General features: G+C 37.9%; 1 protein-coding gene across 1 annotated transcript in view; it reads right to left on the bottom strand.

Annotated features, from left to right (window-relative positions):
* NXT2 (nuclear transport factor 2 like export factor 2) overlaps positions 1 to 12,560 on the bottom strand; it is an 80,194-nt gene extending 67,634 nt beyond the window's left edge. The window contains exons 1-2 of the mRNA XM_084534126.1: positions 12,060 to 12,560; positions 10,255 to 10,340 (exon numbers count right to left, since the gene is read on the bottom strand). The gene's annotated coding sequence lies outside the window, so the exon portion shown is untranslated. The remainder of the gene's footprint in view (positions 1 to 10,254; positions 10,341 to 12,059) is intronic.
* Between the last annotated feature and the right edge of the window lie 103 nt (positions 12,561 to 12,663).

Here is a 12,663-nt window from a genome sequence, read left to right on the forward strand (position 1 = left end):
CACTTGGATGTTAAATAGCATTACCAAGGTCATTCTGACAGGAGGAGCAGAAACAATCTGTTTGTTTTGAAACCAAGTGCTGTGTTTAAATCTGTTTATTTCTGTACTAAGTCTAGTCACTTTGAGTTGTCCTGATGACTCAGAGAAAAGTTGCAAAGCCTCAGCACTACAAAGAGATTAGTCACTTTGTTTTTGCAGTGAGCTGCTCTGAGTCAGCTTCAAATTGTGTGTATAGAGTACCTGGGTACAGCTTCAGATGGTGCAGGTAACCTCAGTGCAAATTTCTGAAAGAAAAACAATCTTTGTGTATCTGAACAAATAACTGGCTAGGTCTCACTTCTCTGATATCCCCAAATAAGAACTGCCTTTTAGAATGAGAGAATTGATAACAGTATGAATGTTGATTTACATGTTTTCTCTTAGACAAGGAGAAACTTTAGTGTATTAAACTCAGAATGCTAACACTAAGTATAGTAAACAATTGTTTGAGCTGTGCTCTTAAATCATTAACTCGTTCAAGGATTACAAATTTAGACGCTAAAATATTTAATTATTTTTGTACTTTCAATTGTTGGAAAGATGTCTGTTTTTTACACTGTGGTATAAGAAGCTTTTAGCAAAACAGAGATCGAGGTTCACACAAATAATTCAGCTGCTTTACTTGATTGTAGAAATCGAGTTAGTGTATCTTGCTTCTAAACAAGTGACTCACTTGTATAGACCTGTTTTTCATTTATTGTCTGGGCTGTGTTTTTTCTTTTCCTCAATGTACATATATATGTATTGTATATTTAAGACTGTGAATATATGACTGTAATCTGTATTGTTGATTTTATGACTGGGGTTGACAAGGTACGCTATTTAGTCTGTACACTATATCATCTAACTACAATTCATAGCATTTATGTGCTATGTCAAAACTCAGAGGTGTATTTGCAACATGGAGTGAGAAGTGTATTGCTATTGTATAGGTTTACATCTACACATGCAAACACCGTTTTCTATTTTCAATAGAAAGTACGGTAGTCCAAATGGTGTGTCTAGACAACAGTATAATCCTTATGCTTTCTAGGGGAAAAAACATAAGAAACGTCTTTGAAGAAATGATCAGATTTCTCTGAATTACACAGCTGTATTAATGCTATTACGTGAATCAACAAAGCAGCATATAACATGAACGCTAAAAGTACTGAACTCTAGGGTAGGAAGGAGAAGGATAACGACCCAATCCACTTATAAGTTATAGCAAACGAGTGTTGTTTTTCCTAAGGCCATTTTGTGAGGACTGAATTTGCTCCCCTTTCCTAACAGTATGTTAGATATCTTTTCACAAGGGCCCTCCTTATTCTTCACCAGACCGTTTGACACATTCTGCTGTCTCACTAAGCATTTTTAGCATGCTAAAGAACGTGCAAGTGTTTATGTCTTGATTCAACTTAAAATATTAGTCTCATTAAGTTATTTTCCTGAGGAGTGTTATGGCCATTTATTTTTATTTCATTTGTTTTCTAAAGAAAGCATTAAGGATAACACCCCTCAAATGCCTAGTCACTACAAATATGACTTCTGCTACATCTTTACCCGTCACCTGTTCATATTCTGACTTATTTATCAATAGACACTTAAATATATAAATAAGAATAAACATCTGTTGCACTTGTTCATTCTTTAAACTCATTTGTGTCATTAACATGTGTATCCTTGAATTTTTTCTATGTCTTCCCATCTAAATCACAAATAATAATATAAATGCTTTCATATATCACAGTTATCACAGTTTAACAATGACATCTTAAGTCATAAATTCTATAAACGTATTTGGGACATACTTATTTGTAAGACTGTATGAAATACTTTCATTACATCATACAATGCTTTTACGCTGAAGGGACTGTAATACAATGTCAGGTTCACTCTGTAAGATTCAAAAATAATTGAAACTTGGAAAACGAACACTCAGAATATGATTTAAGAAGCAATAGAAGAATGTTGGGTACGATTTTGAAGTCTTCTGAAGACCATTCCTTTACAAACTGCCTGGAGATGAGAAATATATTGCTGTGAAATGGAGTGATAGAAATGCTCTCCTGTACACTTTATCAACAGGAGTTCTAGGATAGGAATTTTGGAGAGTTACTTTATTTCAAAATATATCAAATGCTGTTGGAAAACGAAACAAAACAAAACAAAACAAAAAAACAGGTAAGCCTTTGCTAATCTAGGATGAAATACAGAAGATGATTTAGAGACCCATTGGCCCTGTATTAAATGTCATTATGTTGCATATTGTATAAATATACACAGAAATAACACTAAACTGCCAACAAGATTAAGCAACAGAATATCCCATTACTGAAAGAACAGTAGGAAGGGAAGCTTTGAAAGGCATCAGGTGATTGATTTTGCACTGATACAATGTACTTACGCACACTTCATCCTCTCCCCCTACTCTCTCATTTATTTTTTAATAAAAATAAATCAAGCTGTGAGTATACAGAAAAATCACCCTATTCTTCAAAATGCATCAGCACCAGAAGTGCTGAGTTAATGTGTACTGATGTGTTAAAAACAAGCATAATACAAATCATATTGCAGACGTCACAATTACTTGAAAAGGAATTTTAGAAAACACCTCTTCTTAGAATTTCATAAAACTATGAATAATAGCATGAAAGTCAAGCAGGCTGGCAGTTGTTCGCTGGCCACATGGTATGCCAACCAAAGACAGTTGAGATGAGGATTATTAGTTTTATCATACTGGTGTATCTTTCAGAGTGACTGTTAGGTTCTTAAAAACAGAGGCACATCACAATTGTGATAATTGTGATAATAATAATTTATTACTCAATCTATTCTTCATTTTTCACCGTGATGTAAAGTAGAACTTGACAAGCAGAAAAGATTAGCAATAACAACAGAATGGCCCTGACAAAAGAATTTCAGGAGCAAATATTCAGTGACAATCTCCTGTTGTTACAGTACATTGTAACATTATTTTTTTTTCTGGCTTTATCATCATCTCTTTTCTTTTGTAATGATTTTCAGGTTTTGTGAAAATTACTTGTGAATCTGCAAAGCTCCTTCTGAAGAACGAGGGTGGTTATAAGGATCATGCAGGATGGAATTCCAAGTTACATTCTCAAAAAAATGGATTGTACCTACTTACCCCGGCAGTCCTAGAGGCTAAACTCGACAAATTGATATTTCCTTGTGCACTGAGGGGTGCATAATTTGCCCCTTGAATATACAGTTTTGGTAAAATTTTCTTAACATTCATTATAAATGTAAAAGTATAGGTAACTATTATTGAAATGAATAATTTCAATATATGCTATCCTACTTAGATTTTCCTCCTTCATTAATGGGGTAAGAAAATAAATACTACTCAGTGGCAGGCTTTACATATAATTACTGTTGCTAGCAAATTAAAATTCTAAATGCTTGATTCTAAGTAGGTTACCAGAATCGTTAACCTCTTTAGCCATTAAGAACAATGGACCTCTGCATTGCTAGGTGATCTAATACTAATAAATGAACACTTTAACCCTGATTTACACTGTTATAAATTTTACACTGTTATAGATTATTACACTGATATAAATCACTGTTCATCTACAAAATCTGGTGATGGAATCTGTTAAAAGTCATTGCAGAGTTTAATTAGGTGATCAGATTTTTTTGGTTCTTCTATTCTATTACTAAATTATTAAATTCAACATACAGGAAATATTTATTTTTGTTGGTTTACATGTGACTAAAATTCCTTTTTTGTACATTAATACCAAAACCTCAGCTTTGTTTAATCGTATTTTCCTTGCTGATTATTAGTCTTGCCAGATCTGCCTGAGATCAGACTCATACAGTACTTTAATGCTATGTCATTGTTGCTGATAGACTCCCTCAATGCCACATATTGGCTTTCCATTTGTTTGGGATGACAAGCGAGTGCCCAAGGAACAAGAACTAGTTTCAGACTTGGCAAGAGAGTACAGTGTCCCACCAACAAACACGCAGCAACACAACTACCTAATACACCAGGTACTGGGTTGCTAGCAAAGTTCTTTACGAAGTTGTAAGGCCTGTGCCATCATGCCACCTCTCCTAAAAGCCCTACTGTGGGCACTGCCTTAACAAGCAAGCCTCAAAGAGACATTGTTTTCTTCCATAAGCAAGTACAGAAGCTGAAGGAAACGGGGTCGGAAGTAAACATACCCATCACTTTCCTCTCGTGTCAGCAAACAGAGCTGGCTGGCCATGGGAGAGGGAATATGCTTCGTCTGGCAGAGGGCCGACAGCATACTCCCCACTTGTGCAATGCTACAGCTCAGGGGAAATATGATTCAGAGGGCTGTCTCTGAGTCATAATTTCTTTTTGAGCTCCTTCTGAAGTGGTAAAGCTGTTCTGTCCCATACTTAGAACTACAAGCAAGGCTTCCATCTTATCCTAAATTCTGACATGTGTCAAGGAGATCAAAAGCACTAACTTTGCGAGGGGCACCAACACATGATTTTCTACTCACTATTGCTTCACTTTGCAGTAATTTAGCACGACTAATATATTCTATATTAGCAAAAAAAGCATGACCGCCTACTGCTACTGAAACAGCAAAAAAGCATGTTTAGTGTTTCTTAAAATGTCCTGCTGCACAGCTGAGATAATTACATAGCATATATATATATATATATATCCATCATATATATGGAAAGCTGAGACTTGTTACCTAAAGTTTACAGAGATTTTATATCAAGTAGTCATCAAATAAGCACTAGTAAGAATTGTGAATACACAACTTCACTGTGAATTACCATTTTAGCAGCTTTACTATTTTACCTTTTAAAGCTACAGGGAAGGAAATCATTTACTAAAAATTAACAAGTAATTTCTATAAAAACAAAACTAATTCATATGAAATACATGCAAAATAGGACAGTAATTTACGGTATTAATAGCAATTAACTTTTAAAACCTATGTTAGAGGGAAGATCATAATCAATCTAGTTTATATTGTAAAAGGTTATACTTGTAAATATGTTTCTTTATGGCAAGTAGAGAGATTGAAAACATCCTTCTTTAACAGCACCACAATGTGTCTTTGTTCTACTAAAAGAGTCCCCTAAACAGGGAAAGCATTGCTAAGCTTTCTAAATCACTCATGCTAAGCATTACAAATAATTGCCTTTGTAATCAAGGACTACAAATAGATGTCAGCTATTACTCAGTTGCAGGACATGACACAAAAACAGCCTAAATGAAGGAATAATTCCCAACAACCTATTTGAAACAACATTGGAAGCATCCTGCAATAGCAAATTAACACAATATTGTACAGAGTTAATGCTAATATACAGTGCAGAAGACAGTGCTGATGATCAGAAGGCACTAAGTCTGGTGCCTGGGGGGCTTTCATCCTGTTCCCACTTCAGGGGACGTTCACGTTGGCTCAACCGAAAACAAGACTGGGCCCTTCTGATCAACATCCAGTGCTTTATGAACACTTGGAATTTTTCTATCAGTTCTGTTACACTGAAAAATGCCTCCTGCAGCTGTACTGCACTGCTATGACGTAGTTTTCCTCTTGGCACAATGTAACCTTATTTGAAGCTCTCAAGTACTGAAACATCTCATATTTACAAATTCAAGCAGTACTTTAACCAAGAAGTTCCATAACCAGGCAAAGCTGCCTTGACTGTCTTCATCTATATTTTTTTTTTCCTTTAAATTCTTGAAATTCAGTAGAACCCTGGAAATATTAACAAAAACTTCTACTTTTTTAGATGACCTCATTGAAATATTTTTGAAAAACATTTCTTGAGGTACCCAACGCATATGACAGTTTAGGGATCACTAAAATTAATCTGTTCCCCAAACTGAATGTTCCTCTGACAAGGGACATTGCAGAGCAAGGTTTCAGCTTTTCCATAGCAAGGTTTTATTTCAGTGGATTATAGAGAAGACACACCACAAATTTGATTTGCCTTGTTTACTCCATATTTCTCCTGTTGAGGCTACTTGCTAGTCTTAAACTTGCTAGCTGTGTTATCAAGCAGTGCAGTACAGCACAAGAAGATACTGTACTGAGGTCACGAAGTTCATGCTGTGTGCGCTTCCACAGTTTTACTTTACACCAACTGTAATTTGGTGCTACAGATGGACTCGTTAGCAGCTGGAGAGCATTATGGCCATGTCTACATTAACAAGAACTCCAGACAAGTACGGTAGATCTGGAGAGCCAAGTCAGTGTTGAAGACTTGATGTCCACTCTACGTGCATTTGGCAGTTTACCTGACAGCAGTTCTAGGCTGGCTCAACGAACAGCTAAGCTGTTAGCATGCAATGCATTAGCCACGCTACTCTACCACAGCTTTTGGTCTAATTTCATCTGAAAGGAATTTAGTTTGTGCACTCTGAGACTGTTCCACAGTGCAAATCAAAGCAAGGTGATTAGGGACGAATGAGAAATTAAAGTTCGCTTCTAATACAACAATGTAGATACACCAGAGTTGTACTCCTGGAACAGATCTTTTGGTTAAATTAATCAGAAAGGAATTCAGCTCACATGCACCAAGACTGTCCTCTTCCAAAGTCAACTCCTAGTCTTAAAATGCTGATGCACATAACACTTTTGCAACCTTGACAGACAGGAGCTCTGTTCTTTACATCACCCTATGTTTTCCTGCAGAGCTCTACACGATTAGTTTACTTCTTCAGGCACGGAGGGCATTGCATTTTAGAAAAGCAACACTTATGGAGTAGAGTGACTTATTAACACCCTGTTCAAGAGAGCAGAGAGACAATAAAACATGCCTTTGCCATTGTACGTGTGCTACTTGTGGTCAGGTAACAGTGTGCCAGAGAATCACATGCAAAACCACCATCATCCTCTCCTGAGAGCGTGTAAAAATGGCTTCACACAGTGAGGAGCAAAGGCACTTTCACTCAGACTTTTCCATGCTCTGCCTACTGCAGTTAGCATGCATTATTTATAGTCTGAAGCGGACTAAACATCGCTCTAAGCTAACACTTATTCTGCAATGGAAATTGGCCACGTGTGTTAAAAAATACTGACAATAGTGAAGTTAAAACATTTCTTTCTGACAGCAGGTCTGGTATCGTTAGAAGCCAATTATGCTGCCTCTTGATGAGAAGAGGAGGCATTTCTGAGCTGTTGGTCAAAGATACCATGCAGGAAAAATATCAGCCCCACTTTTCCAACAGGACATTCAGGCCCAGCTGAAGAACACAAACAGGTGGGAGTACTAGCTTCTGCATGGGAAAGGATTTCAAGTGCCAGGATTCCCTCTCTAAAGTATTTTCCCTTAGGTTAGATGATCTTTTCTCTTCTGATAAATACTTTTCTTAAGTTCAGGTGGTCACTTGTTGCTCTATTACAAAACACGACTGTACTAACAAAATCCCCAGAAATTATTTTGATGACCAAAAATCCTACATCTTAACATGCAGAATAGATTTATTTTTCTTCTCTGGTACCAAGAAGAAAGGACATTTTCTGTCAATTAGAAAATAAAGAGAAGTGTAGAAGCTAAATGAAAGCGACAACACAAAAATTGCATAAGGAATGGCCACTTTAAGTGTGGCTGTTGTTAAGACAAGCACACACTCATTTCCTCAGATATTGCTGAAAGTTAAAAACAGGTTAAAAACGATTTGACTCACTGGTATGCAAGTATTGACTCTGCAGGACTGAAGCCATCATCAGAAAAAGTAAATGTATCAAACACAAACATGTTTGCAAACTTCTGTTTTTTACCTTTACTTGCTAAAGTGACTTACATCAGGAAAGAAATAAAGAAATTATTTGCAACTTCATATCTTCACATGTCAAAAAAATGAATTTGAGAGGCAAATAGATCCATATTTTTTTTTTAACTTGAAGCATTTTTACAAAGTTTGTTACAAGAGTTACAAAGGTTTTTATCATCCAGCACAACACTGACATTTCTCATTTATAAACTGTCTAGAGGCCATGTATTTAAACTCCCACTAATCATTTTTTAAAGTCAAAATTAAAGACATGCTGTCTAACCAATATGTAACATCTTTTCAGTAGATCTAATGCACTAGCAAAGAAACTAAAAGGAAAGGGTCATTTGTACTCACTCCGGGGAATAAATGCTTTTCCTTTATCAAAACAGTCTTGACTGCTCATTAGCTTAAAAACTGGCACTAATTACACCACTTTCTATTTCTAGTTATATAAATAGGTGTCTTAAAATTTCTGTTCCAACCTGCTGTTCTCCGCAGACAATCTGTGAATTCAGTGAGTAAATTCTGGTTGCTTAAGTATTTTCCACATCTTACTGACCTGGACATACAGCCAAGAATTCTGTATCACATAAGAAATCTGTGTCTTTCACTACAGCAGTTGCATAACATTCCACATAATCTCAAAGCTATCATCACTATATAACCAAAACAGCAAGTAGCAACTACCCATAAATAGCAAAACAAATAAGCAGAATAATCTTACTATTCATTCCTGATCCAGTGAGAAAACGTTTTGCAACTTTGAGCATATGCCTTTGAAAAACAGCATTCTGTGGTTCTTTTCACTGCATGGTGACACTATCCCCAATTATACAAAACAGTAAAGAAACCAAGCGTCTGAGCATTTTCTGTAGACAATTACGCGATAGGATTAGATAGATGGTGAAAGGAGTAGAATGGAACAAGTAAACAACCAGATCTTCATTATCAGAGAGGTGCTGAGCACCCACAGCTCCCTCTAAATTAGATTGGGCAACTCTTTAATATGTCTGCCTTTAATCTTTGTGCCTAAAAATCTTAAATTCAAATTTATACATTTTCATAAACAAGCATCATAACAAACGCTGTGAGGTTCAGGTATCTTATTTATGCACAGCAAAGAAGAGCTGGATGAGAGAAATAGGAGGTCATGTAGCTTACGATCGGAAAATGCACATTTAGGGGACGCGACACAGTGGATTCTGTGCATTTGTAAAGATAAAGGAAGCCCTCGGGTTGGCTTTACAATTATTTTCATATAGCCCTTGATACCACAACACCTGAGGTTCTCAGTCATTAACAGATTTTATCTCCAAAATCACTCTTCTAAGAAAAAGGGAGGAATTATCATTTCCATTTAATGACTGAAGAATTAAAGACCAAGGTAGATGGAGAGATTTAGCCAAGGACATGGGGCACACTTACAAGAAACCTTAGAAAGCTTTGAATTCCTTTAACAGAAAGTGTTTTTGTCCTCTGGATCTTAAGTAATGTCATAATCATTTCATTTTCTCATTCCACTGACAGACATACAGTGAATGGGAAAGTCGTCCTGTTTGCAGAATAACCTAGCTATGATTGATTAATTTAAAACCATTATCCCTTTCCCATTTCTGAGCTTACATTGCCTGATCACAGCATGCCCATACTGAGAACAGAATTGCTAAGATGTCAATGGAGTAGGCTACACAGGAGATGTAATGAGAAAATAAGACTTCCACGGGAAAAGTCTGAGACAGAAATACTTACTTGCAACAAAAGCTACAATAATTTATTTTGTGAACTTAGTTTAAAAAAAAACACACACACACACACAAAAATGAAATGTTGGGAATGTATACAAATCCACAGTTAGCGAAATAGTCTTAACACAAAACTGAAAGCTTAGCATTCACTCAACATCCTTTGTTACAAAGAACTGACAAATACACCTGCACTATTTTTACTCTAAATTTACTTTTTTTACTCTAAATTTACTCTGAGAGGTAAACGAGATTCCCTTTCCTTTTTATACATCACATACAAGACTGAGCTAGGTTTGTGTTTTACTGATCAAAAAAACCCAAACATTACTTTTTTGCTGTTTATCAGGTTCTTACCTGAGCAGAATAATAGCAGGTGCAACTGAAGATGGGCATAACATAGGCTGGTGATAACTAGAAGTAATGAGCATTAAATCTTGTAACATTGTGTGAAAAACCATTTACCTTTCTGCATCAACAACATTGCTCTTTGGGGAATTGTAGGTGACACCAACAGGAACCCATTATTTGTCTCTCAGTATTTCTGCAGCAGATGACATATGGCTCTCTGTTTGGCTCAACAGTAAAACTACCAATCCCTTAATTACTTCACATTACAGATGTTTTAGCAAATTGTGGAAACTACAATGAAATGGTTCCAAACTTCTGGTCTTTTACAGTGCCTGCTTCAGACAGGCACTTGGAAGGGTAGAAACAGCAAATAAATGAAACACAAAGCAAACATACCTCCAGCTTTAGGAACTACAGGTTCTTCTAGTCTGGTGAAAGATCAAGAGACACGAAGAGGGGATCTTGATTTCCCTTTACAATTGCTGCAAGACAATGCAACCACAGTTAAGGAAGCATTTGATACTAAGGCTAGGCTGCTGTCTTTAAGTAAAACTGAAGAATATAAAACTGACTTCGTATAACAGTAGGGCACTGGCTTTACGGAGTAAACTGCAACTATGTGCTAGACCAGGAGCCAGAGGTACAGTGAGATGGTAGCCTACAAAAATTGTGTGGAAGTTACGACAGTTTGTGACATAAAAGGTAGTAAGTTAGATCATATCCCATTTCTAGAAAACTACTTCAGTAATGCAAGCGTATCATCTACTAACAGGTATTCTCTCTTATTTCCTGAACTGCAAAAATAAAAAATAATTGCTACAGAAAATCAGTAACTTTGATCCAATAACTGCATCAAGGACTCTAAAAATTTATTTGAAAAGTAAGTAAACAAATTTTCTATTCTTCCTAATAATGGAAGTTGGGAAAGCATATGCAAACTAAAGATTAGTTTGCGGTTTGGGGAAGTATTTCTCAATAGTCACATAGAAAAATTTGAATAACTTAAATTTTGAGGAGGGCTAAGCACTCCTTTTAACACAGAGAAAGCCTGTAAGAAACATCTATCAGCTGTTTTTCACAGCTACCTGTCGGTGATCACACGTGACTCCCTCCTGGCCCCAAATTCTACATGACTGAGCTATGCATGTATCACTTTCTCAAATCCCCAGCAAAAACCTTGCAAGTGCAATGCAGGAGCAAAAGACTTTTAAAAAGACCAGAAAACACTGATGCATTTCTTTTTACATCCAAAGGCAGGCTTATTCATAGTTACTGTCAAGCAAGCCCAGAGGTTGATGACTAAAAAAACCAACAAAGAACCACCATAAACAAAATAGAAAAACAAAGCCCCTTCTTTTAAATCGTTTCCTTTCTTCCACCCACACATATCCTTCAGCAACCAGCTGGAATAAGCATGAAATGAACACAGTTCATCTTGCTTTACAGTTTTGAGGGTTTAATTTATTTAAAACTTTAATACCAATTTGAATTTTCATGTAGAAGTACAGAAAGAAATCCAAACAATACACGGAAACACCCAAGCAATCTCAAATCCACTCAACTGAGGTACTAAGAACAAAAAAATATTCTAATTTAGTCTAGCCTAGTCCTGTCAGAGGCTATCAATGATATAAAGGAATATAAATGTACACTGATTACGTGATACCACCACATGACAGAATCAATGTTATTTGCGTGTTGAGATGTATTTTTTTCATGCTAACCTGTTTGATTAAAAAAAAAAAAATCTCCTTTTGTTAGTGTCTATAATACTTGCTTTGTGAATAATTACATTTCTGGAACTACAACTCATTCACTGTATTGCCATAACACTTAGGAGCTGTAATCATGGACAAGAACACATTGTGTTAGGTGCTGTAAGAATACACAACAAAAGCGATTGCTGTTTAAACACGATAAGCAGACGGTGAACCGACAGAGAAGTACAAAGAAATGATGAGACATTAGCTATCAATACAGCAAGTACAAGATTTGGCATGCCAGCTCCCAAACCGAGCTGCTGGAGACTCCAAAAAATATCTTCTCCCACATCTGAGAGGCAGAATGAAAGAAAACACTGAGCTACTTATCCAAAAATTTAACAAGTGGGTGGTGGAAGTTGGTGTCAAGAATTGGTTCGAGTTGTCATCTCGGTAATGAATCATAGGTGAAGCAGACAAAGAGCAGTCTTGAAAGCTCACCGAGCGCATCGCGGCCAGCGACTGACAGGGAGAGCTGGCAGAGACGTGTGGCCAGGGGTCCTGGCTGGGGGAACGATCTCTGCAGTTGGACTGCGGAAAAAAACCAGCACTTTTACACGTACGTTACTGACACACACAGCGCCCTGCCTCCAGTTAAACCCGGCTGTGCTGCGGGGACTTTTATTAAGGCGAAGCCCCGGGGGGTGCAGCGCTCGGGGCAGGAGCTGGGGCAGGGTCGGGGCAGCGCCGGGCTCCCGGGGACACTGCAGGGGCGGCGGCGGAGGGCAGGGCGCTGTATGGGGAGGGAGCGAACACTTCATCGGGGAGACAATTTAACGGCACGCCAGCGTCCGTTCGCGGTGTGACCGCAAAATGAGAGGGTTTTGCTCCTCGCTCCTCACACAGCGGCCCTCAGCCCGCAGCACAGCGCACCCCCACCCCGGGACCGGAGGGTGGCTGGGCGGGGGTCCCTGGGCCCGCCGAGCGCCTGAGGGGAGCGGGGCCGTGCGCAAAAGACCAACGGCTGCCGCGCGCCCCAACGGCCGCCCGCGCGCTGCCGCCTTGTTTACGTCCCCGGAGCCCCCTCCCGCCCGCTCGCCCCGCC

Source organism: Aythya ferina (genome assembly GCF_964211825.1).
Source record: "Aythya ferina genome assembly, chromosome: 13".
Classification (NCBI taxonomy): Eukaryota; Metazoa; Chordata; class Aves; order Anseriformes; family Anatidae; genus Aythya; species Aythya ferina.